We start from the raw sequence: 25,138 nt of genomic DNA, 5'->3' as shown, positions 1-25,138 counted from the left end.
CGAAGATGAAGCTAATGAATTACGTCAATATCTAAATTCTTATCAGGAAGTTGACGTTTCTGAAGATGGAGGGGAATTACCATACCCTCAAAAATACCAAAAGGAAGTGGTTGCAGCCGGATTGGAAGAAGATCTAAAGATGGAATACCCCCACCTGGCTAGATTATCTCAACAGGTATATGCATCGTCGGCAGTATCAAATTACAGACCACCCACCGACTCAACAATGGGACCAGCTAACTACCCCCCAACAGTAAACATAGAATCAACAAGCCAGAAGCCTGCGTACGAACGCTACTCCAGGCAGCCAAGGTTTAAATCAAAAGACCTGTCTGAAGCATGGAATCTCCCGTCAGCATTTCAACAGCAAGGGGCGATGTTCATAATCCCATCCCAACTTGGGATGTTTGAGGAAGTATTTATGAGATGAGAGTCAATAACAAAGAATTTGGTCTCCCTACAAGGATTCACCGATCCCCATGCCAAAATGGAGTTTATCGAAAATCTGCTTGGTGAAGCAGAAAAACTAGCATGGATCCAATGGCAGATGGCGTACCCTGAAGAATACCAGTTATTAATGGCCAACGCGGATGGTTCAGGAGGAACACAAAACATCCTCTCACAACTGAGGACAATTTTTATTTTAGAAGACCCCTTCCAAGGATCCACCACAGCACAAGAAGAGGCCTACCGGGACCTTGAAAGGTTATCATGCACAAACCTTAAACATATTATCCAATTCCTGAATGACTATATGAGGCTTGCGTCAAAAACAGGAAGGCTATTCACAAGCCCAGAACTCTCAGAGAAATTATGGTCTAAAATGCCCGGAGAACTAGGCAAAAGGATCAAGGAAGCATTCGAAACAAAATACAGGGGAAACACAATAGGGGTAATCCCAAGAGTATTATTTTCCTACAAATACCTAGAGGCAGAATGCAAGGACGCGGCTTTCAGAAGGGCCCTTAAAGATCTATCCTTTTGCAGCGAAATTCCCATTCCACGATACTACAATAAACCAGAAAGAAGGTATGGCGTAAGAAGATCAACAACCTACAAAGGAAAACCACACTCCTCCCATGCTAGAATTGAGAAAAGGAAGCACTTGATTAGAAACAAGAAGTGCAAATGCTACCTATGCGGGGAAGAAGAGCACTTTGCAAGGGAATGCCCCAATAATCGCAAAAATATTAAAAGGGTAGCCATGTTCGAACAGCTTGACCTCCCAAATGATTATGAAATCCTATCAGTACAAGAAGGAGAGAATCAAAGCGATGCAATTTACTCCATCTCTGAGGGAGAAGACGTGGAAAGTCTACAGCATGGTATCCATTCCTTTACTCATAGAATATTTGCCCTCATTGAAGATAGCTGAACCTGGTGGATCGGGCCTGACACGGGATATAGGGCCGGGGTGCAAGTCTCCCAAACACAAGCCGAATGCAAACATATATGGGAAATTAACACGGAACTACCAGCCAGCATGGAAATATGTAATTGCTGCAAAAGGACAACCGAAAGGAGGCATAGGAGGCACTGCCCTCTATGTGAAATTACTTCATGCGGAATGTGTAGCATCTATTATTTCAGAAAAAGAACCCCAGTAATGACCGAGGAACCACCGAGGTATGAGCCCAAGAATTTGCTTCAAAACAGCAAGATTACATTAACCATTGTGAAGCAGAAATCAGAAGACTGAAGATGGCTGTAGAATCTGAACAACAGAAGGCAAAGGAATTAGAAGAAATATAAATACAAGCCATAGCAACTGCCCAAGAAAACCTCCGGTTACAGCATGAGATATGCGAATGGAAGAAAAGGTATGATCAGCTGGAAGGAGAGGCAATAGAAATTGATCGACTAAGGTTAGAGAAAGCTGATTTACTAAAAGAAATGCAAGAGCTTAGGACAAAAGAAGCGGAGGAAAATGAAGAAATGTTCGTCCTACTGACCGAAGAAACACAGAAGGCTTTATCTATAGAAACAAAGGAAACAGGAGGATCCAGAAAAGCCAAAAACATGCTCTTCAACCTAGAGGTACGAATTGAAATCCCAAGTATCCCCTCCTTTAAGATAAATGCCATATTAGACATAGGAGCCACCACCTGCTGCATAGATGAAAATTCCATACCAAAAGCAGCAATGGAGGAAAATCTCTACATTGTACATTTCAGCGGGATAACATCCAAGACAACGGCCAACAAAAAACTAAAAGGTGGCAAGATGACTATAGGGGATAACACATTCAGGATCCCTTATACATATGCTTTCACAATGAAGCTAGGAGACGATATCCAAATGATAATAGGGTGCAACTTCATACGGGCCATGCAAGGAGGAGTAAGGATAGAAGGTAACACCGTTACTTTCTACAAAAATCTTACTACAGTCAACACGCTACCCTATGTCCCAGTATCAGCAGCAATAGAAGAACTGGATTTTGAAGAGGATGAGTATATCCAGATCCAGGAATCTGTCCTCTTCTCCGTAGCTCACCAAGGCAGTAACCTGATCAAAGAAAGGTTCGGAGGCCTACTGAATCAGCTGAAGGCCCAGGGATACATAGGGGAAGACCCCCTAAAACACTGGGAAAAGAACAAAATTATATGCAAACTAGAGATTAAAAACCCAGACTTCGTAGTAGAAGACAAGCCCCTTAAGCATCTTACACCACGAGCAAAGGAGGCTTTCTCTAAACACATAGACGCCCTTCTAAAGATTGGAGTAATAAGGCCAAGCAAGAGCAGACATCGCACAACTGCCATAATAGTCAACTCCAGAACAACAGTAGACCCAAACACCGGAGTGGAAAAAAAGGGCAAGGAAAGGATGGTATTCAATTACAAAAGGCTGAATGACATCACGGAAAAGGACCAGTATAGCCTACCAGGGATAAACACCATCCTACGAAAGGTCAGTAATAGCAAAATTTACTCAAAATTTGACCTCAAATCAGGATTTCACCAGGTAGCCATGCATCCTGACTCAATTGAGTGGACTGCCTTTTGGGTTCCCGACGGACTATATGAATGGCTAGCAATGCCATTCGGATTAAAAAACGCATCCGCAGTATTTCAGAGAAAAATGGACGAATGTTTCAAAGGTACGGGAGAATTTATCGCAATATACATTGACGATATTCTAGTATTCTCGAAAAACGAGAAAGACCACGCCAGGCACCTGGCCCAAATGTTGGAAATCTGTCAGAAACATGGCCTGGTACTAAGCCCATCAAAGATGAAGGTGGCGGTCAAAGAGATAGAATTCCTTAGGGCAATCTTGGGAAACTCAAAAATTAAGCTATAGCCCCACATCATCAAAAGAATCACAGAGTACCAAGAGGAAAATCTCACCACAAAGAAAGGTTTAAGATCGTGGCTAGGCATACTAAATTACGCCCGTAATTATATCCCTAATCTGGGAAAACTCCTGGGACCACTCTATGCCAAAACAAGCCCGACTGGTGAGAAGAGGTTTAACGAACAAGACTGGGAGCTGATCCCGAACAGGAATCCCCCTTCGAGATCTCGAAACAGTTGAAAAAGAGCTCAAAATTATTCAAAGAGAGGCCGCCCGACAAGCCTGCGTCACACTACGGTGCCTCCTCAGCATCCACTCAGCAAAGACGGAAGAATACCAAAGGAGGAGTGGAGGAAAAGACAACTGGTACAAAGACTGGCTACCAGCTGTCCTTCAGCAGCAGCAGCAATTAGAGAGGGCCCTCACACTAACACAAGATGCTGCCCACAGGCTGGAAAGCTTCAACTTTTAATAGTTATGGCATTTTTAGGTCACTAGCTGTCGCACTGAGCCCCGGGGAGTCGTGCAAAGTTTGGAGTCTAGCGTCGGCGTTCTTTGCCTTTTAAGAAATCTGGAGTCTAGCGTCGGCGCCCACAGAAGGGCGCCCTTGGTTTTTAGCGTCGGCGCCCACAGAAGGGTGCCCTTGGTTTTTAAAGGGAACGGCTGGATAAAGGGTGTCGACGGGGGTACTAGAGATCACCCGACCCTATGCCTTCAGTTCTCTATATAAACAACTGCATCTCTCATTGCAGAACACAGAAAAATTCTGAAGTTCTACTTTGAGAAGTCTTTCCAAGGTTTTTATCCAGAGTCTGTAAGTTTCTTACTAGTTCTTAATACATATCTCTACCTTTAAATCTTGAAGCACGCATTCCCTATCTAGACTATAAAAAACTGCCGACGATGGGTCTTGAAGCATATACCTGTTCGTCCTTTAGGGAATGACGATGGGTCTTGAAGCATTTTTAGGTCTTGGGCTCATACTTCTATAGCAAGCCTTCTTTTGTCCTAAGCTCTTGCATTTCTTTTAGTAAATCAGCTTTCTCTAACCTTAGTCGATCAATTTCCATTGCCTCTCCTTCCAGCTGATCATACCTTTTCTGCCATTCGCATATCTCATGCTGTAACCGGAAGTTTTCTTGGGCAGTTGCTATGGGAAATTAACACGGCAAGGTGGCAAGATGACTATAGGGGATAACACAAGCCGAATGCAAACATATATGGGAAATTAACACGGAACTACCAGCCAGCATGGAAATATGTAATTGCTGCAAAAGGACAACCCAAAGGAGGCATAGGAGGCACTGCCCTCTATGTGAAATTACTTCATGCGGAATGTGCAGCATCTATTATTTCAGAAAAAGAACCCCAGTAATGACCGAGGAACCACCGAGGTATGAGCCCAAGAATTTGCTTCAACAACAGCAAGATTACATTAACCATTGTGAAGCAGAAATCAGAAGACTGAAGATGGCTGTAGAATCTGAACAACAGAAGGCAAAGGAATTAGAAGAAATACAAATACAAGCCATAGCAACTGCCCAAGAAAACCTCCGGTTACAGCATGAGATATGCGAATGGAAGAAAAGGTATGATCAGCTGGAAGGAGAGGCAATGGAAATTGATCGACTAAGGTTAGAGAAAGCTGATTTACTAAAAGAAATGCAAGAGCTTAGGACAAAAGAAGCGGAGGAAAATGAAGAAATGTTCGTCCTACTGACCGAAGAAATACAGAAGGCTTTATCTATAAAAACAAAGGAAACAGGAGGATCCAAAAAAGCCAAAAACATGCTCTTCAACCTAGAGGTACGAATTGAAATCCCAAGTATCCCCTCCTTTAAGATAAATGCCATATTAGACACAGGAGCCACCACCTGCTGCATAGATGAAAATTTCATACCAAAAGCAGCAATGGAGGAAAATCCCTACATTGTACATTTCAGCGGGATAACATCCAAGACAACGGCCAACAAAAAACTAAAAGGTGGCAAGATGACTATAGGGGATAACACATTCAGGATCCCCTATACATATGCTTTCACAATGAAGCTAGGAGACGATATCCAAATGATAATAGGGTGCAACTTCATACGGGAGATTCCATGCTTCAGACAGGTCTTTTGATTTAAACCTTGGCTGCCTGGAGTAGCGTTCGTACGCAGGCTTCTGGCTTGTTGATTCTATGTTTACTGCTGGGGGGTAGTTAGCTGGTCCCATTGTTGAGTCGGTGGGTGGTCTGTAATTTGATACTGCCGACGATGCATATACCTGTTGAGATAATCTAGCCAGGTGGGGGTATTCCATCTTTAGATCTTCTTCCAATCCGGCTGCAACCACTTCCTTTTAGTATTTTTGAGGGTATGGTAATTCCCCTCCATCTTCAGAAACGTCAACTTCCTGATAAGAATTTAGATATTAACGTAATTCATTAGCTTCATCTTCGCTGTCGTCAGATAGTTGAATGTTGACGGCTATGGTGTGGTTCCGAATTTCTTCTTCATCACTGAGTGCCTCGTCGTCTGCGTTATTATAGTTGATTCGGCTGGATGTTGATGCAGCTTTGTAGGTGTCGAAACTTATGGATATCCTTCCATCAATAAGGTTGCGACTCCTTATTTCTGCAGGCTGCATTGGTACCATAATCTGGGTTGGTCGAATAACCCAGTCTCTGCCACGTAGCTCAGCTGTGGAGTACCTTCTTCCGGGGAGTGCCCGGACACCGTGGCTTGTTAGGTAGTCCACCACCCCTGATATTTCGTGCGCGAAGGCGACATTCGGGGTATTTGAAAGTCGCCCCACCATGCCTCGTGTAATTAGCAGATTTGCTTCACCATCCCGCCATGTGTCGTAGCCTCTAGCGAGGATTGATAGTTGGATATTGTGAAAAAAATCCCTAATTGTCATCATTATATCTGGGATCACGTAGACCAGTTGGCTGCCTCGAGTTAAGTCTACTTCCATGGTGGCTATGATGGATCTGTCATCTGTCCATCTGTTGTCCCTGAACACCAGTAGTGCTAGTGTCCCTTCCTCCTGTCTGTGAAGGGTTTGCACCTGACTTGTAGTATTCCTAAGTGGATGTATTGCATTTGGCTTCTCTGCAATTGATCGTAGCTTTCTTCCATAATGAAAGCTCTATCTTCCTGGTTGTTAGTAACCAGCATGGCTTCTTCCGATCGGTGTGTGTACACGCTATGGTGGGCATCATCACGTCTGGAGTGGTATAACACCTCTGCAGGTGCTATTGTTGCCCTTTCCCTCATGGAGAGCCTCAGTTGTACTTGGGGGTTTATCTGTTGCTCAAGTACTTGCTGGGAAATGGTTGGTCCTCCCAGCAGTCTTTGCCCGATTCGCCTTGTCGCTTGTTGCGCGTTGAATAGCCTTCTATGGCTCCTCCTGTAATCGCGGATTTGATCCTCGACGAGAGGGGCAGATGTTGACGCTTCTTGCCTAGAGGTTCGGGTCGTCATTGTTGAACTTGCTTAAGGATTTGAATAGGATCCTTGAACACAAGGATTCTTCCTTGAGCTTCTTTAGGTCTTTCCGAAGATCCTAGGCTTAGATTTGATAATTTGGTGATCAAGTCTTCTGGAAGACCCTGAGTAGGTCCAGTCTTTTGCTGCTGGATTTCTCGTATTGTTTGTAACTCTGTTCGTATCCCCTTTATATCTTCAGCGATTTGTACTAGTAGCTGTATTTGGGTATTATGCTGTTTGATTATGGCTGCCTGATGGCTTTGGGTTCCTGGGTAATCGTTAGATTTCAGGAATCCAAGGGATGGAGAATCAATAGATTCTGTGGCTTTGAGTGCTTCTCTGTAGGACTCGGTACTCCTAGTGAATAAGTGGCTCATCCGCAGATTTGCCTCTCTATTTTTGTTAGGAGAGTTTCTATTTTGGAGAGTTTCTGGTTGAGTCCTCTTTCTTGAAATTCCTTTGATAGTTCTATTATCAGGCCTTTTATCTCCTGTCTTGATATTGGGTTGTTTTCGGAGAGCAAGGCTGAAAGTGTCTCGACTGAGGATTTTAGTGCTTTGATTTCTTTTTCGAGAGACTGGTTCTTTTCTATCAGAATTTTGAAGTTTTTCAGTTGAACTCTACTTGATAGGCAGGTTCGGTCATAAATGACAGCAAGGTTCTGGGCTAGTTCTTTTCGAGTTGGGTTCTTGCTTTCGGCAAGGTCTAGGTAATCTAACTTAGAGGTGTGAGTGTTAATATACCATTGTTGTATAGACTCTTCCCATTTTTCAGACATCAACCTTAGGCCTTTCTAACCATCAGATTTCCCCTTGCTTATTTCTTTCTTAGATTGTCTCACCTTTTCAGTGTTTCTTTAGGGACTTCTTGCCCAATTACACCTTACGTCTGTTGACAATCGTAGTCAGGTTATAAGCAAAGATATTTTGACAGCTATTTAGGCTTTCTCGATTGATTCTAAGTTGTGGGTAGAATCTAGCAACAAGATAGACTAAAACACATAGGATGGATAAAATAAAGCTCTGATACCATTAGAAGGAATGCGTGCTTCAAGATTTAAAGGTAGAGATATTAGAAGAGATATTAGAAGGAATGCGTGCTTCAAGATTTAAAGGTAGAGATATGTATTAAGAACTAGTAAGAAACTTACAGACTCTGGATAAAAACCTTGGAAAGACTTCTCAAATTCTGAAGTTCTACTTTGAGAAGTCGCTTTCTATGTTTGAGAATGCATCACTGGGATATGCGAGCCATCATACCTGCATCTTCTCAAAGTATCAAACTTATGGAACCGGCTGCCATTCGTATATGTACTTCCACAACATAGATCTGTTAGCGTCGGCTAGCAGATTTTGAGGTACAATATGTACAGTCCTACATATGTACTTACACATATGTACAGTCCTACTGTACACATATGTACAGTCCTACCGTGGAAACGTATTCTGTGTTCTCCACAGAATGGCCATCATACCTGTATCCCTCGATGTACATTGAGGGTATGGTATGATGGCTCGCCACATTACCTTCATACGCTTATAGACTCAGGTATGATGGCTCGCATATCCATCAATGGAACTACCTCTCATTGTGCATTTAGTTTCTCAAAGTTGATACATAACAGATTTCCAAGCGAAATAACCACCCCTGCGGGTGCCTTAGAAAGAGTCTAGCGTCGGCGCCCTTTTTCAACCTTGGAAACATAGTTTGATACTGTAGTAAGATTTTGAGAAGTCGCTTTCTTATAGGGATAGTATTGCAGGTATATGCTGAAATACGCTAGCCTTCGCAGTCTAGCGTCGGCATTCTTCCCATTCCTGCGTACATATATGTACTTGAAGCGATAAGAATACTCCTTGCCTATGCATATTGTAATAATTTTGAGTTATTTTAAATGGATGTCAAAAGTATTTTTTTTAATGACTTTATTTTCGATAAAGTTTATGTTGATTAATCACCCGGATTTGAGAATGTTTTTTTTCGAACCATGTTCTTAAGTTATTTAAGCTTTTTCATGGATTGAAGCAAGCCCCAAGGGCTTGGTATGAGAGACTTTGCTCATTTTTTATTAAGAATAATTTCTTGAAAGGTAAGGTCGATACCATACTATTTATTAAATATTTTTTTAAAAAAATTCTTATTATTTAAATTTATGTTGATGATATTATTTTTGGTTCTATAGATAAGTCTTTGTATGAGTCTTTTGCTAAAAGTATGAGCCAAGAATTTGAAATGAGTTTAATGAGTGAATTGATATTTTTTTTAGAATTATAAATTAAGCAACTAAGTGATAGAACCTTTGTTAATCAAACTATGTATCCTTTGGATATATTAAAACGATTTTATATGGATAGTGCTAAGGTCATTAATACACCAATGAGCAACTCTATAAAATAGATATGGACAATGAAGGGGAATATTTTGATCAAAAGACTTATAGAGGTATAATAGATAGTTTACTATACCTCATAGCAATTAGACTTGATATTATGTTTACTATTAGACTTTGTGCTAAATTTCAATCTAATCCTAAATAATCTTATTACAAAGTAGTTAAAAAGATTTTTAGATACTTAAAACTAACTCCTAATATAGGATTATGATATCAAAAATTTAAAAATTTTGAATTGATTGCTTATGCTGATGTTGATTTTGCTGGATATGAATAGATATAAAAAGTACGTTTAGAATATGTTAAATCTTAAGTCATGCACTTGTTTCTTGGTCTTCTAAGAAATAAAATTCTGTTGCATTATATACAGTCGAGGCTGAATATGTAGCAGTAGGTGCATATTGTGCATAAGTTATTTGGATAAAAAACACTTTAGAAGACTATGAATTTTACTTAAAAATATTAATATAAAATGTGACAACACTAGTGCAATTTGTTATTCAATAGTCTAGAACTAAACACATTGATATTAGACATCATTTTATTAGGGATCATGTTAATAATTATGATATATCTTTAGATTTTATTAACACAACATCAACTAACAGATTTTTTTACGAAACTATTGAATGAGGAATAATTCGATTTTATCAGAAGAGAGTCATGTTAAATATTCCAAATGTATGAATTCTTCTTATATATTTTTTATAGATCATTATCTTGATTTCTTGGTTTTCATGACGAGTTTTCTTTTGAATCAAGATCATTTCCTATGATTCATTCTTCTTGCTATTTACAAAAGAAGAGATTTGTCAAAATGATTCATGGTCTTCGACTTGATCTTTCATTTTTCGTGTGTTGATTGAAACATTGATGTAAATATTTGCATCATTGAATCCTTCCCTACTCTTTCTTGTTTTGATAATGAGAAAGGGGAGAAAGAGAAATGCTATCTTGCACATCTCAAGAGAAGCAAAAATTGCTAGCTTGCACATCTAAAGAGAAACAAAACTTGCTAGCCTTCATATTTCAAAGAGAAGCAAAACTTACTAGCTTTTATGTTTCAAAATCTTACTAGTTGTACTTTTCTACTTTGTGTAAATGACAAAGGGGGAGAAGTAATGATAATTTAAAATTTTAATATTTTGGAATTATGTATATTGATTTGAAGTTATACCCAAAGTTATGATGATTTGTAATTTTTATGTTTTGGAATTATGCATTATGCCTTGATGATTTAAAATCTTTGATATTATGATGATGCATATGATGTATGCAATGATATGTTAACTATGCAGGTGACTTGTGAAAGTTACCTTCATTAAATTTTTTCGACTTAAATTCAAAGATATTATGATTAGAAGGTTATCATTTTCTGAATTCAAGTTTATTTCGATATGACATATAGATAGGGGGAATTTAGTTAAAACTCTATCATCAATTAGTTGTCATCATAAAAAAGGAGGAGATTGTTGAATCTCGGATTTTGATGATGAAATCAATTGATGAGTTTATGATCTAATCAACGTTTGAGAAAAGTGATGTAAGATTAACTTCGATCATAGAAAGGCAAAACGATTGAAGCAGGAGAAGTAAACGTTGGGTCGGAGTCAGAGATTAAGCATCAGGTCATAAGAATCAGATATTGTGCCAAGATCGGATGTTGCGGGAGTCAATATGTCGATGGATCAGATAATACATCGAAAGAAAGTACGATGCAACGAAAGTTCGGATGAACCAATGACATGCTAGACAATATAATATTTATGTCTTGTAATCGTTTATGTCTTGATCATCGTAGTTTAGGTCTTAATTGAGTTAGTTTTAGGTGTAATTATGCTAACTTAATTAGGGGACCATTAGGTCTGAATCAGGACTGATTTAGGCCTATTAGGAGGCCCATTCAGTAACCCACAGTTGGGTCAAGTGGTGGCACCATCAGACTGGGCGGTGGAACCGCCTATGAGCTGGAACATATAAAGTGTACATTTTTCGGAAGACCCGACGATGGCATCGCCAGTGTATACTACCCAGACTAGCGGTAGTACCACCAGTACATGGTCTTCTATGTTGTCAGGTGGTAGTACTGCCCAGACTGGATAGTGGTACTATTAATGCTCAGTGTTGCAAGCGGTGGTGCTGCCTAGCACTAGCGGTAGTGCCGCTTAGCACTGGCGATAGTACTGCTAGGACCTCGAAAACCCGAGGATGAGACTTTTTGGCTATTTTTAAAATCATTTGGGGCCTATAAATGCCCTACTCATTCTTGCTTGAATAGTACGAAAAGTGAATGAAAAGGCTTATGATCCTAAGTTGTAAACTTCTGAAAAGTGTTGAGTATTCCCCTCATCCTCTTTAAAGTTTAGAGCTCATTTTAAGGGAGGTGTGAGCCCTCACTATTCTCTTTTTTTGTTTCATACAATTCCATGATATATCTATATTCGTTGCAATCATGGTACTAAATATCATCCAAAGACTTAATATTTTATCTTGACTTGCCATGTTGAGATTCACCATTGTCTGAAATCATCCTCGACAAACTCTATCCTGATTAGCAAATGCCTCACTCTTCATATTCCTAAATTTATCCTTTATCCTGATAATGTTGATAATGTTAGACACCAAAACTTCTTCAACTTATTCTAGAGTTATATATTTTCCACTTAGAACAAAGTTGCCATTGGATTTGAAAGTGATGTAGGAAGTAACATCTTATCATCTTTATCAATCTTTACATCAATTTTATTTAATTGATTGGATATTCTTTTGAATATGTTAGATGACTTACTAAGTCTTCGTTTTCCTCCATCCTAAGCTATCATAACTTTCGCATTATATATAACTTGTTCAATCTTTTAACTAGATAAAACATTTCTAATTTATTTCAGATAATCGCGATAGAGTCCTCGTCAATAACATTATTAGTAATATCATCAATGATAAAAAGATGAATATTACTTGCACTTTATTTTAAGCTCCTAATTGTTGAACAACTTTTCAATCATGTCTACTCGTCCCTTCAACATCCTTGCTGTTATATTGAAAATTTTTTATCCCCAAGGTTGAAATTGTTTCTTCCATCAAATTTCTCCATAATAAAATTTATGAAATCAGCCAATAACATTCTTCTTTTATCTCTGATTATCGTGTCTTTTGGACTTTGAGACTAGTTTATTAGTGGAAAGAAGATTTTAAAACCAAAAGAGAAATTTCATATATTAACAATCAAAGACTATGCTAGAAAGTCGGTAAATGATATACATGGTTCAGCACTTATTGTCTATTCTTCATTATATGAGAAAAATCAAATATAAGGAAAGACCTAAAGTGAGAATATTCTGGTTTTCATTTGAAAAAATCAAATAAATGGACAAATCTCAACTTATTGATACCAGAATTTTCAAAGACCCCATAAAAATCTTCCAAGAGGCAAGAAGATGACCTCCAGAACTCAAGAAGTATCTACATCAACTCCTCTCATGGAAGACCAAATCAGGAATTACAGGAGAAACCAGAGGAGAATATTCAACGCCAGAAGGCGACTCGGGCAGCTTATCTCCAGAAACACGAACTCGAATACACAAATTCTGGAACAACAGATAGACCCTCAAGCACAGCTACAATTATCTATGAGGGAAAGGGCTGCAATAGCACCTGCTGAGGTGCTATATCGTTCAAGAAGAGATGATGTACATCATAGGGTCTACACACACCGGTCTAAAGAAGCCATGTTGGTCACAAATAACCAGGAAGACAGGGCTTTTATACAAGAACAAAGTTTTGACCAACTGATCCGAAGTGGAATGAGATACATTCATCTCGGGATCCTTCAAACGAGAATTCAGACACTCCACCGACAAGAAGAAGGAACGCTAGCACTATTGGTGTTCCGCGACAACAGATGGGCTGATGACAGGTCCATCATTGCGACTATGGAAGTAGACCTGACTAGAGGGAGCCAATTGGTCTACGTGGTACCAGACACCATGATGACGGTAGGAGATTTCTACCGTAACATACAACTTTCTATACTAACCCGTGGTTATGATACATGGCAGAATGGAGAGGCCAACTTATTAATCACCAGGGGATTGGTAGGGCGACTTTCAAATACCCCGAATGTCGCCTTTGCATATGAAATCTCAGGGGTGGTGGACTACCTAACAAGCCATGGTGTAAGGGCCTTGCCAGGCAGGAGGTACTCCACAACAGAAATTCAAGGAAGAGACTGGATGATCAGACCTACGCAGGTCTCGATCCCCATGCAACCTATCGAGCTCAGAAGTCGGAACCTGATCGATGGGAGAATCTCGATTAGTTTTGAGAATTACAAAGCTGCATCAACATCTAGCAGGATCCAGTATAACAACGCTGATGATGAAACGTTCAGCGATGAGGAGGAAATACGGAGCCACACAATAGCTGTCAATATCCAATTAGAAGATAGTGAAAATGAGGCCGAAGAATTACAAGAAAACCTCAATTTTTATTTCCGGGATATTCATAGTACAGAAGAAGAAGTAAAGCTGCCATACCCCCGGAAGCATCAGAAGGAATTAATTGCAGCAAGACTAGAAGAAGAACTGATAATGGAGTATCCACAACTTGCGCGATTATCCCAACAGGTATACTCATCATCTGCTGTTTCAAATTACAGGCCACTAACAGACTCAACTATGGGGCCAGTAAATTACCCCCCCGCTGTGAATATAGAGTCTACAAGCCAAAGGCCGGTATATGAGGGATACTCAAGGCAACCTAGGTTCAAGACAAAGAACTTTTCAGAAGCCTGGAACCTCCCTTCGGCCTTCCAGCAGCAAGGAGCTATGTTCATAATCCCATCCCAACTAGGGATGTTTGACGAAGTCTTCATGAGGTGGGAATCAGTAACGAAAAACTTGGTATCCTTACAAGGATTTACTGACCCCTTAGCAAAATTGGAGTTCATTGAAAACCTGCTCGGGGAAGCAGAAAAATTAGCATGGATCCAATGGAGAATGGCCTACCCAGAAGAGTACCAACTACTGATGGCTAATGCGGATGGAACGGGAGGAACGCAAAACATCCTCTCACAGTTAAGGACAATATTCATATTGGAAGATCCATTCCAAGGATCCACCACGGCACAAGAAGAAGCCTACAGAGACCTTGAAAGGTTATCCTGTACTAATCTCAAAAATATTATTCAATTTTTAAATGATTATATGAGATTAGCATCAAAAACAGGAAGGCTATTTCTAGGACCAGAATTATCTGAAAAATTATGGTCTAAGATGCCAGGAGAATTGGGAAAAAGGATCAAAGAAGCTTTTGAAGCAAAATACAGAGGAAACACCATAGGAGTAATCCCAAGAGTACTTTTCTCCTATAAATACCTGGAGGCAGAATGCAAAGATGCTGCCTTCAGAAGAGCGCTAAAGGACTTATCTTTCTGTAGCGAAATTCCTATTCCAGGATATTACAACAAGCCTGAGAGAAAATTCGGGGTAAGAAGATCAACTACTTACAAAGGAAAACCCCACTCATCTCATGCCAGGATTGAAAAAAGGAAGCACTTAATCAGAAATAAGAAATGTAAGTGCTATCTTTGTGGAGAAGAAGCACACTTTGCGAGAGAATGTCCTAATGATAAAAAGAATATCAAGAGAGTTGCAGTGTTTGAGCAACTAGATATCCCAGAAGATTATGAGATATTATCAGTACAGGAAGGAGAAAATCAAAGTGATGCGATCTACTCAATTTCTGAAGGAGAAGACATTGAAGACCTGCAGCATGGTATTCACTCGTTTACTCATAAAATATTTGCCTTAATTGAAAACAACAGGACTTGGTGGATAGGCCCTGAGACTGGCTATCGTGCTAAGATCCGGGTCTCACAGGCTCAGGCAGAATGCAGACATATATGGGAAATAAATACTGAGCTCCCACCGGAACTAGAAAAATGCAAGTGCTGCAAAAGGATCTCCCAAAGAAGACACAGAAGACACTGTCCATTATGTAAAATTACTTCATGTGGGATGTGCAGCATATATTATTTTGACAAAAGAACCCCTGTTATGATGGAGGAACCACCAAGGTACGAGCCTAGAAACTTACTTCAACAACAGTAAGATTTTATCAATCACTGTGAAGCAGAAATAAGAAGGCTTAAAGGGGCTGTGGAATCTGAACAACAAAAGGCCAAGGAGCTAGAAGAGATGCATGCTCAATCTATAGCCGTGGCTCAAGAAAACCTCCGCCTCCAGAACGAGGTAACAGAATTAAAGGCGAATTACAAAAAATTAAAGGAAGAAGTACTGGAAGTAGACCAACTGCGACTGGAAAAGGCTGACCTCCTAAGGGAAATACAGAGATTGGGGAAAAGAATAGTGGAGGAAAGCGAAGAAGAAGAAGAAGAAGGCGAAGGAGCCCTCGTCCTTCTAGAAGAAGAAACCCAAAAAATTCTGTCAATGGAGACAAAGGAAACAGGAGGAGCAAGGAAAGCCAAAAACATGCTCTTCAATTTAAAGGTACAAATGGAAATTCTTAATATTCCCGTTTTTGAAGTAAATGCTATACTAGACACAGGTGCAACCACCTGCTGCATAGACGAAAGGGCTGTGCCAGAAGCTTCATTAGAGGAAAACCCTTATATAGTACACTTCAGTGGGATTACCTCCAAAACAACTGCAAACAAAAAATTAAAGGGAGGAAGAATGACTATTGGGAATAATACTTTCAGGATCCCCTATACTTATGCTTTTACAATGAAGCATGGGGATGACATCCAGATGATAATTGGATGTAATTTCATAAGGGCAATGCAAGGAGGAGTCAGGATTGAAGGTAACACTGTTACATTCTACAAAAATCTAACTACTGTCAATACTTTGCCCTATATCTCGACGGCTGCAGCAATAGAAGAATTAGATTTGGAAGAAGAAGATTACATCCAAATCCAAGAAGCAGTACTATATTTAGCAGGAACTCAACAAGATGATGGGGATATAAGAAGAAAATTTGGGAGTCTGCTGGATCAACTAAAAGCCCAAGGCTACATTGGAGAAGATCCGCTTAAACATTGGGAAAAGAATAAAATTACATGCAAATTGGAAATCAAAAATCCAGACTTTGTGGTAGAAGACAAGCCCCTGAGACATCTGACACCACAAGCAAAAGAGGCCTTCTCTAAGCATATAAAAGCATTACTAGACATAAAGGTAATCAGGCCAAGCAAAAGCAAGCACAGAACCACTGCTATAATTGTCAACTCAGGAACTACTATTGATCCCATAACAGGGATAGAAAAAAGGGGAAAGGAAAGGATGGTCTTCAATTACAAAAGGCTAAATGACATCACGGAGAAGGATCAATACAGCCTACCAGGCATTAACACCATTCTCAAAAAGGTCAGCAATAGTAAAATTTATTCAAAGTTTGACCTAAAGTCAGGGTTCCATCAGGTCGCCATGCACCCTGATTCCATTGAATGGACCGCTTTCTGGGTCCCTGATGGATTATATGAATGGCTGGTGATGCCATTTGGTCTCAAAAATGCCCCTGCAATATTCCAAAGGAAAATGGACAATTGCTTCAAAGGTACGGAACAATTTATTGCAGTATATATTGATGACATTCTCATTTTCTCAGAAAATGAAAGGGATCATAAACAGCACCTAGCTAAAATGCTAGAGATATGCCAGGAAAACGGCTTAATTTTAAGTCCAACAAAGATGAAAATTGCCGTAAGAGAGATTGAATTTCTTGGAGCAATTCTGGGGAACTCCAAGATCAAGTTGCAACCCCATATTATCAAGAAAATAACAGAATATCAGGAAGAAGATCTTACCACCAAAAGGGGCCTCAGATCGTGGTTAGGACTTCTAAATTATGCAAGAAGCTACATTCCTAATTTGGGCAGACTCTTAGGCCCACTATATTCAAAAACAAGCCCAACTGGGGAAAAAAGGTTGAATGAGCAAGACTGGAAACTGGTCAAAGAAATCAAAAGACTAGTACAGAATCTCCCAGACCTGGAAGTACCTCCAGAAGACTGCTTCATAATACTGGAAACTGATGGATGCATGGAAGGGTGGGGAGGTATTTGCAAATGGAAGAAACAAAAGCATGACCCAAAAGGCACTGAAAAAATATGCGCCTACGCCAGTGGAAAGTTCAACCCGATTAAGTCCACCATAGACGCTGAAATGCATGCAGTCATGAAAACCCTGGAAGCATTAAAAATATATTTCCTGGACAAGAGGGAAATAATCATCAGGACAGACTGCCAGGCAATTATAAGCTTCTTCAACAAATCTACCCAGAATAAACCATCCAGGGTCAGATGGATGGCCTTCGTAGATTACATCACAGGAAGCGGCGTTGATATCAAGTTCGAACACATTGAAGGCACAAGTAATGTTCTAGCTGACTCTTTATCCCGATTAATAAATATTCTGATTGCAGGATGGCCGAGCGAAACGTTACTACTACTCACAGAAGCCACCCAGGAAGTGCAAGCCAGACCAGACCCCAGAGCAGCATTACACCTGAATCAGTTAATAAATCAGGTGATCTCCTCAGACAATATCAACAGGAGCTGGATAAGCTCAGAGCCAGAACACGACAAGGAATACCAATTGAAGAAAAAGGATTGTCTGAAAGAAGGCTTGGAGCAATCCAGAAAGAAGCCGCCCGACAAGCATGTGAAGCGCTTCAACAATTCAGAGACATCCACTCAATCAAAGCAGAAGAATACAAAAGAAGGAGTGGAGGAAAGGATAACTGGTACAAGGACTGGTTGCCAATTGTCCTCAAACAGCAACAGCAATTGGAGACGTCCCTATCCCTAGCAAAAGACGTCTCACAAAGGACAACCAGCTTCAGCCTTTAGGGAGTGGCGGACCCCTACAATCAGCTGAAGGAATCTACTTTCTCTTAGCCGCCAAGTAAAGACAAGAAAAGCCTCCAGGAACCACTTGTAGTGTCCACCAGCTGACAACAGCTGGATTGCATTTACTTTCCTTAGTGTCTAAGTAAGAAAGAGCTGAGCCTCGGGGAGCCGCTCGAAAGCTGGCAACATCTGGACATAGGAATATAAAAAGGAACGGATATAAGTGCGATGGGGCCCAATGAGCACCCGGCTATATCCTTTCTTTCTATATAAACCCTCGCCCAGACTCTTGCAGGGCATCAGTCGAAAACCACCAAAGTCCTACTTGAGTAAACACATTTTCCTTTCGGTGTCCAAACTTCTGTAAGCATTTTAAGCTTTCTTCAAGTTCTTTGTGCTTATCATTTCTTACGAAGTCTTTTGGATTTCTTGAACCTAGGTTGCCTTGAGTATCCCTCATATACCGGCCTTTGGCTTGTAGACTCTATATTCACAGCGGGGGGGTAATTTACTGGCCCCATAGTTGAGTCTGTTGGTGGCCTGTAATTTGAAACAGCAGATGATGAGTATACCTGTTGGGATAATCGCGCAAGTTGTGGATACTCCATTATCAGTTCTTCTTCTAGTCCTGCTGCAATTAATTCCTTCTGATGCTTCCGGGGGTATGGCAGCTTTACTTCTTCTTCTGTACTGTGAATATCCCGGAAATAAAAATTGAGGTTTTCTTGTAATTCTTCGGCCTCATTTTCACTATCTTCTAATTGGATATTGACAGCTATTGTGTGGCTCCGTATTTCCTCCTCATCGCTGAACGTTTCATCATCAGCGTTGTTATACTGGATCCTGCTAGATGTTGATGCAGCTTTGTAATTCTCAAAACTAATCGAGATTCTCCCATCGATCAGGTTCCGACTTCTGAGCTCGGTAGGTTGCATGGGGATCGAGACCTGCGTAGGTCTGATCATCCAGTCTCTTCCTTGAATTTCTGTTGTGGAGTACCTCCTGCCTGGCAAGGCCCTTACACCATGGCTTGTTAGGTAGTCCACCACCCCTGAGATTTCATATGCAAAGGCGACATTCGGGGTATTTGAAAGTCGCCCTACCAATCCCCTGGTGATTAATAAGTTGGCCTCTCCATTCTGCCATGTATCATAACCACGGGTTAGTATAGAAAGTTGTATGTTACGGTAGAAATCTCCTACCGTCATCATGGTGTCTGGTACCACGTAGACCAATTGGCTCCCTCTAGTCAGGTCTACTTCCATAGTCGCAATGATGGACCTGTCATCAGCCCATCTGTTGTCGCGGAACACCAATAGTGCTAGCGTTCCTTCTTCTTGTCGGTGGAGTGTCTGAATTCTCGTTTGAAGGATCCCGAGATGAATGTATCTCATTCCACTTCGGATCAGTTGGTCAAAACTTTGTTCTTGTATAAAAGCCCTGTCTTCCTGGTTATTTGTGACCAACATGGCTTCTTCAGACCGGTGTGCGTAGACCCTATGATGTACATCATCTCTTCTTGAACGATATAGCACCTCAGCAGGTGCTATTGCAGCCCTTTCCCTCATAGATAATTGTAGCTGTGCTTGAGGGTCTATCTGTTGTTCCAGAATTTGTGTATTCGAGTTCGTGTTTCTGGAGATAAGCTGCCCGAGTCGCCTTCTGGCGTTGAATATTCTCCTCTGGTTTCTCCTGTAATTCCTGATTTGGTCTTCCACGAGAGGAGTTGATGTAGATACTTCTTGAGTTCTGGAGGTCATCTTCTTGCCTCTTGGAAGATTTTTATGGGGGGTCTTTGAAAACCAGAATTTTTCCTTTTGCTTCTTTAGGTCTTTCCGAAGGACCTAAGGAAGCAAAAGGAAAAATTCTACCGTAAATTCTGGTTTGGACACCGAAAGAAATCCAAGACTTAAGCATTTAGTCTAAGAAATAGCACCTGCTAAAAAAGACTTCGTAAGAAATGAAAATGTGTTTAACAAGACTTCTGAAAATTCTGGTATCAGAGCCCAATGAGCACCCGGCACTTAAGCATTTAGTCTAAGAAATAGCACCTGCTAAAAAAGCCCTCATCCCTAAGGGATATTTAAAATGGATTTCTTTAAACACCATAAGTAATATCTAAGTTATCTATTTTATCTATCTACTTGTTAGATAGATAACCCTTTAAATAGACAAGAGCTTTGATTTACTTCCCTTAGATAGCCCTTGTCTATTTTAACCCTTTAAAATAGCCCTTAGATGGCTTTAAATAGCCCAGTTCTTTGGTGTAAATAGGGCTATTTACACCACAAACAGCAAAGCCCAGTTCTTTAAGCCCAGTTCTTTGATCCCTTGTCAGGGTTATTTAGACCAGTTCTTTGATAGACCTTAAATATCCCTCATATAAGCTCTGTCTCAGGGCTTAAATAGCCCTGAGGGATATTTAAGCTTAAATATCCCTCAGGGCTATTTCAGATATTTTGGTTAAATATCTCAGAAATACAGGGATATCAAAGAAATAGCCCTGTATTTCTGAAATATTTAAAATGAAGTAGCCCTGGAAAACTCATCAAGGGCTTAAAATATCTTAAAATATCTTATATAACCCAAACTTTTCAGAAGCCTGGAACCTCCCTTTGGAACGAAATTCCCTTCGGAACGAAAGTCCTTTTAATATTTCTCAAGATAACCCAAACTCAACCCCGAAACCCTTGTATATCTCTTATATAAATCTTGAAGAATTCTTTTCTCAATTATCTCTAGAAAAACTAGAGAAAACCCTACGAGCACCAACATATCTTTCTCCATGTCTCTTCCTCTTATCAAAAGCTTGAGATATATTATATATTTATATAAATAAATTCTAATTTATTAAGGACTCCTTTTCCTACTTGAATTCTTAATCAGAGTCTTAATCCTCCAAGTAATATGAATCGAAGTAGGAGTACACAAGCAGTTTGACTCTAATTTGGATTCCTAAAACACTTACCATTCTTAACAAGTTTTGGGCTTATTTCTGGTGCCTTCAAAACAAGAGTCCCTTTCTAAAATGCATTACTGTTTGTGAATGAACTGCTGGGAATTGACCAAGCCAGTCTTTGCTGTTTGTTATGTATGTCTCTCTTCTATTTCTTTTATGATAATTAATCCTACTCTAATGAGTATGCTGCTGACAGAAAATATTAAAAAATGTGCTTATCAAATTGGATCTCACATTTGTAGTTAAAATAATTTTGTACAATGGTCTACATATTAAACAATGACCCAAAATCAGTCTTAAGTTCAATCCTGATAGGCAGAGTTGTTGAAAACAAGCAAGACTTTTAATTCTGCCTCCAAGCTGTTGCCATCTCATTCTCTGTTGTGAAATCTTTGAATACCATACCTGAAATTATGATTGCATATTTGGGCTAAAAATTTGGATTCAAAAGTGGTTCATTTGTTATATGAAATTTACTATAGTTTAATTTTTTTGCATTGCTCCTCAAATATACTTGAAATTATGCTATGAAATGTTACCAGCATTTTCGTTTGACCTTATTCAATTGCAATATCCAAATGATGTTAATAAACTATGGGAACAGTGGCAACAAAATTGCTTTATGGGAAGAGCCTCTGTACTTGCTTACTGCTTAGTTATTGCAATTGATTTTGATGCAATTATATATCTTGAATATTACTGTAGGAGCATCATTAATCTTCTTCAACCATCAAGAGATTTGCTAGGAACTCTGTTTATCACTAGTCCATAAATTGATTAAAAAAATATTAGTACTTTTTTTACTACTGAATAACTTGCTAATCGAGATAAAGCTTCAGATTATTTCAAGTCTCAAAAGCAAACTGAAGATCTTTCTAAACTATCCCTGACCATTATCCTTGATGTAATTGTTGTCTTAGAATGCATGTAAGTTTTGGGTCCAAGAACTAATATAGAAGATATTGTGTAAACTGTTATCCACCAAGTTTTGGGTACTGCTTATCGAAAGTTCTTTTTCTTATTCATGCAACTATTATCTTGACCTTTAGAACTATATTACAAGTTCTACAAAGAGTTTCCTTCTAGTTGATTGTGATTGCACCATCCCTTTAGTCACAATTTCTGTGCCTCTTAAGTACTTGGATTTTTCAACAATACTCTTGTGCAGTTGCTTTTATCAACTATGTAGCATTTGTTGATCGTGTATATTATAAAGGTGTTGTTTCACTGTGAAGTTTCTAATGGCAGTGCGGTGCTGTAGTTACAGAAACTATATGTTTATATTGCTGGTTTGTATTGGTTGTTTATCTGCCCGATCTTGATTGATCGAAACGAATAGCATGGTATCTTATGTAGGTTTTCAGTTGCTTTGGACAGCACTTCTGCCTTCATTTCGAGGCGTTTCAGCTGGGTAGCACACCTGTGTTCATAGCATTCTTGAGATATATGGGGGACGATATTGAAGGTAAAAACTACAGCTATAGCCTTGAGGTTGGAGGCTATGGAAGGAAAATAACTTGGCAAGGAGTTCCCCGAAGTATACGAGACAGTCATCGGAAGGTGAGAGACAGTTACGACGGGCTTATAATCCAGCGAAATATGGCTCTGTTCTTCTCAGGAGGGGAACGGAAAGAGTTGAAGCTGAGAGTAACCGGAAGAATTTGGAAGGAACAATGAAATATAAACCATCCATTGCAGTGTCTCTTCTCCTCTGGACGATATAAATTTTGGAGGTAGTTAATGTATCACTAAAAGCAAACTCTCTTTGCTTGAACTCGATAAGACTGCGTGACAACGTCACTTAGAACTCTTCTTTGGACCCGTAGATCCTATGCTGCAATAAAGAAATCCTACGTTCTGCTGTAACCCTCCTCTTCGGTTTTCTTTTTTTCTTAAATTTATTATGCAATTTTTGTTCACTTGTTTTCTTTCTTCTTTAAGATTTGCTATGCAGTTCTTGTGCATAGTAAATAATATAGGTAAATTATAGATTATCCCTATAGTTAAATATCTTTAGTATCTCGGTTTTTAAATTTTAAAAATTTATATTCAAATCCTTATAGTAAACATCTTTAATATCTTGATACTTATATTTAAAAAATTTATATTAAATATATATATATATATATAAAGGTAAAACATTTTAATCTTATTTATTTTGATATCATTAGCTTTATTGATGGAAGATATGTTACGTGATAATAGGAATGACATGAAATTGATAAGCAAAAAGATAATTTTAATAGCGTGGTCGATGGCTGTGGATGATTATTGTGATGGTGGTTAATAAGAAATATATTATGGTAAACTTTGTTGATATCATGAATGATACAAAAATAATAGATAAAAAAGTAATTTTGACTCGATTTATATATTTTGTCAATAAAACCGATGGTGCTACAGTAAATAAGATTAAATATTTTACTTTAATAATTATAAAATTTTAATATAATTTTTTTAACTTTAGAGATCAGAATGCTGAGGTCTAGCCATAAGGATTTCAATATAATTTTTTAAATCTAAATATCAAGATATTAAAGAGGATTAATTACATAAGATAATATATAATTAATCCAAATAATATGTAGAACTAATGACTTGTTCATGTGGTTGATCAGATAGGTCGCTTGGCCGTCTCTCTTCTCACGGTGGTGTGTAATTGACTGACTGATGTCAATATGTACTAAGTATGTCCTCTCAAGTCACACTATGTACATACTAAATCATCACAGAATGGTGATTTGGCTCCTCAAAATGTACAGATTTCAGCTCCAAAACTTCAAATTCTCTTTCGTTCAACAATAATATACACAACAAAAACGTGCATCTCAATTTCCAGTACAATTGAACATAGAATTTAAAATATCTATTCATGTAAATCTGGGATAAAAGCAATAAAAAATCCATCTTTTGTGTAACGTTAACTACTTCAACATCCAAAATTTTAGAATAATTCAAATTCCAGTTTTCATCAATAATTACCTCTAGTCAATATAAGTTAGATCCATTCTTTTTATATCATAGTGTTATAGACTTAATTGATTTTATCAAATTGTATAGTACCATGTCAATGCATAAGAGGTCAATTTTACTAAGATCTCTTAAAAGAACTATAAAAATAAAGATGGGATAGAGGAAGTATTTAAGTTGAGATTCATAAATAATTATTTTAGTAAATACTTGATAGACAATATAAATTATAAATATATATTTTGTAAACATTAAACGACTGTACGATAAAAGATCCAGGGTAGTTCATTGTGATCAAAAATTTTTATTAGTGCCCACATGATATTATTATAGAATAAGATCATGAATCAGTTTGAGACATTACCCTAAAGGTCTATCTAGGCATATGCTATTCGGGTAGTGTTATGATCAATATGGCACTAAAAGGGGGGTGAATTACTATAGCGATAAAACTTACGGTTGTGACTTTAAATTTTTCGAGTTGAAAAAAACGTAATAAAGGGATAGTATCGAGAAGATGTCAACTTGAAGTAAATTAATAATGCAGAGTGCAACTAAGTAATGAAAGTAAGTAGTAAGGAAAGAACACATCGGATTTATAGTAGTTCGGTAGTTGTGACCTATGTCTACTTCCGTTCCCTCCTCCGTTGAAGTCATCAGTGTCCACTAATGGTCTTCCTTCAATAGGCGAAGACCAACCACATTCTTACAACACTTTCTCTTTTTTAGATTTAGGAGGCAACCCTTACAAACCTCACATCTCACTTATCACAAGACTTAGAAAGAGAGGAGGACACTTACTTTCACACTCCAATACTTTAAGATTTTGTTCACACTTTGTTGCTATCTTATGTAGAAAAGAGTGAGATATTTATAAGCCCAAATTGTTTCAATATTGGAGCTAAAAAGTATCTCATTCCGGATTTCCGAGGTATTAATGGTACCATCGCTTGACACTCTAACACTATACAGTACCACCGTCCAATCTGGCAGTACTACCACTTGACAAAGCCTCAAAGATTAGGCTCTAGCAGTATCACTGCCTGACAGGACAGTACCATCGCTGTTGGGAAATCCTTGGGGGCGACATCACATGCGCAGTGGAAGAACAAGAAAACAAAATCCCTGATTCCCAAAGAGATGTTCGTCGTCGTGCGAAGATTGGTACA

At 39.0% G+C, this 25,138-nt stretch overlaps 1 pseudogene; it reads left to right on the top strand.

The window, feature by feature from the left end:
* LOC135625163 (E3 ubiquitin-protein ligase DIS1-like) overlaps nt 1–22,786 on the top strand; it is a 63,120-nt pseudogene extending 40,334 nt beyond the window's left edge.
* Nucleotides 22,787–25,138: the final 2,352 nt, after the last annotated feature.

This window comes from Musa acuminata, chromosome BXJ2-10, assembly GCF_036884655.1.
Source record: "Musa acuminata AAA Group cultivar baxijiao chromosome BXJ2-10, Cavendish_Baxijiao_AAA, whole genome shotgun sequence".
Lineage (NCBI taxonomy): Eukaryota > Viridiplantae > Streptophyta > Magnoliopsida > Zingiberales > Musaceae > Musa > Musa acuminata.
The sequence above is the reverse complement of the archived record's forward strand: the minus strand, read 5'-3'. Positions and strand labels throughout refer to the sequence as shown.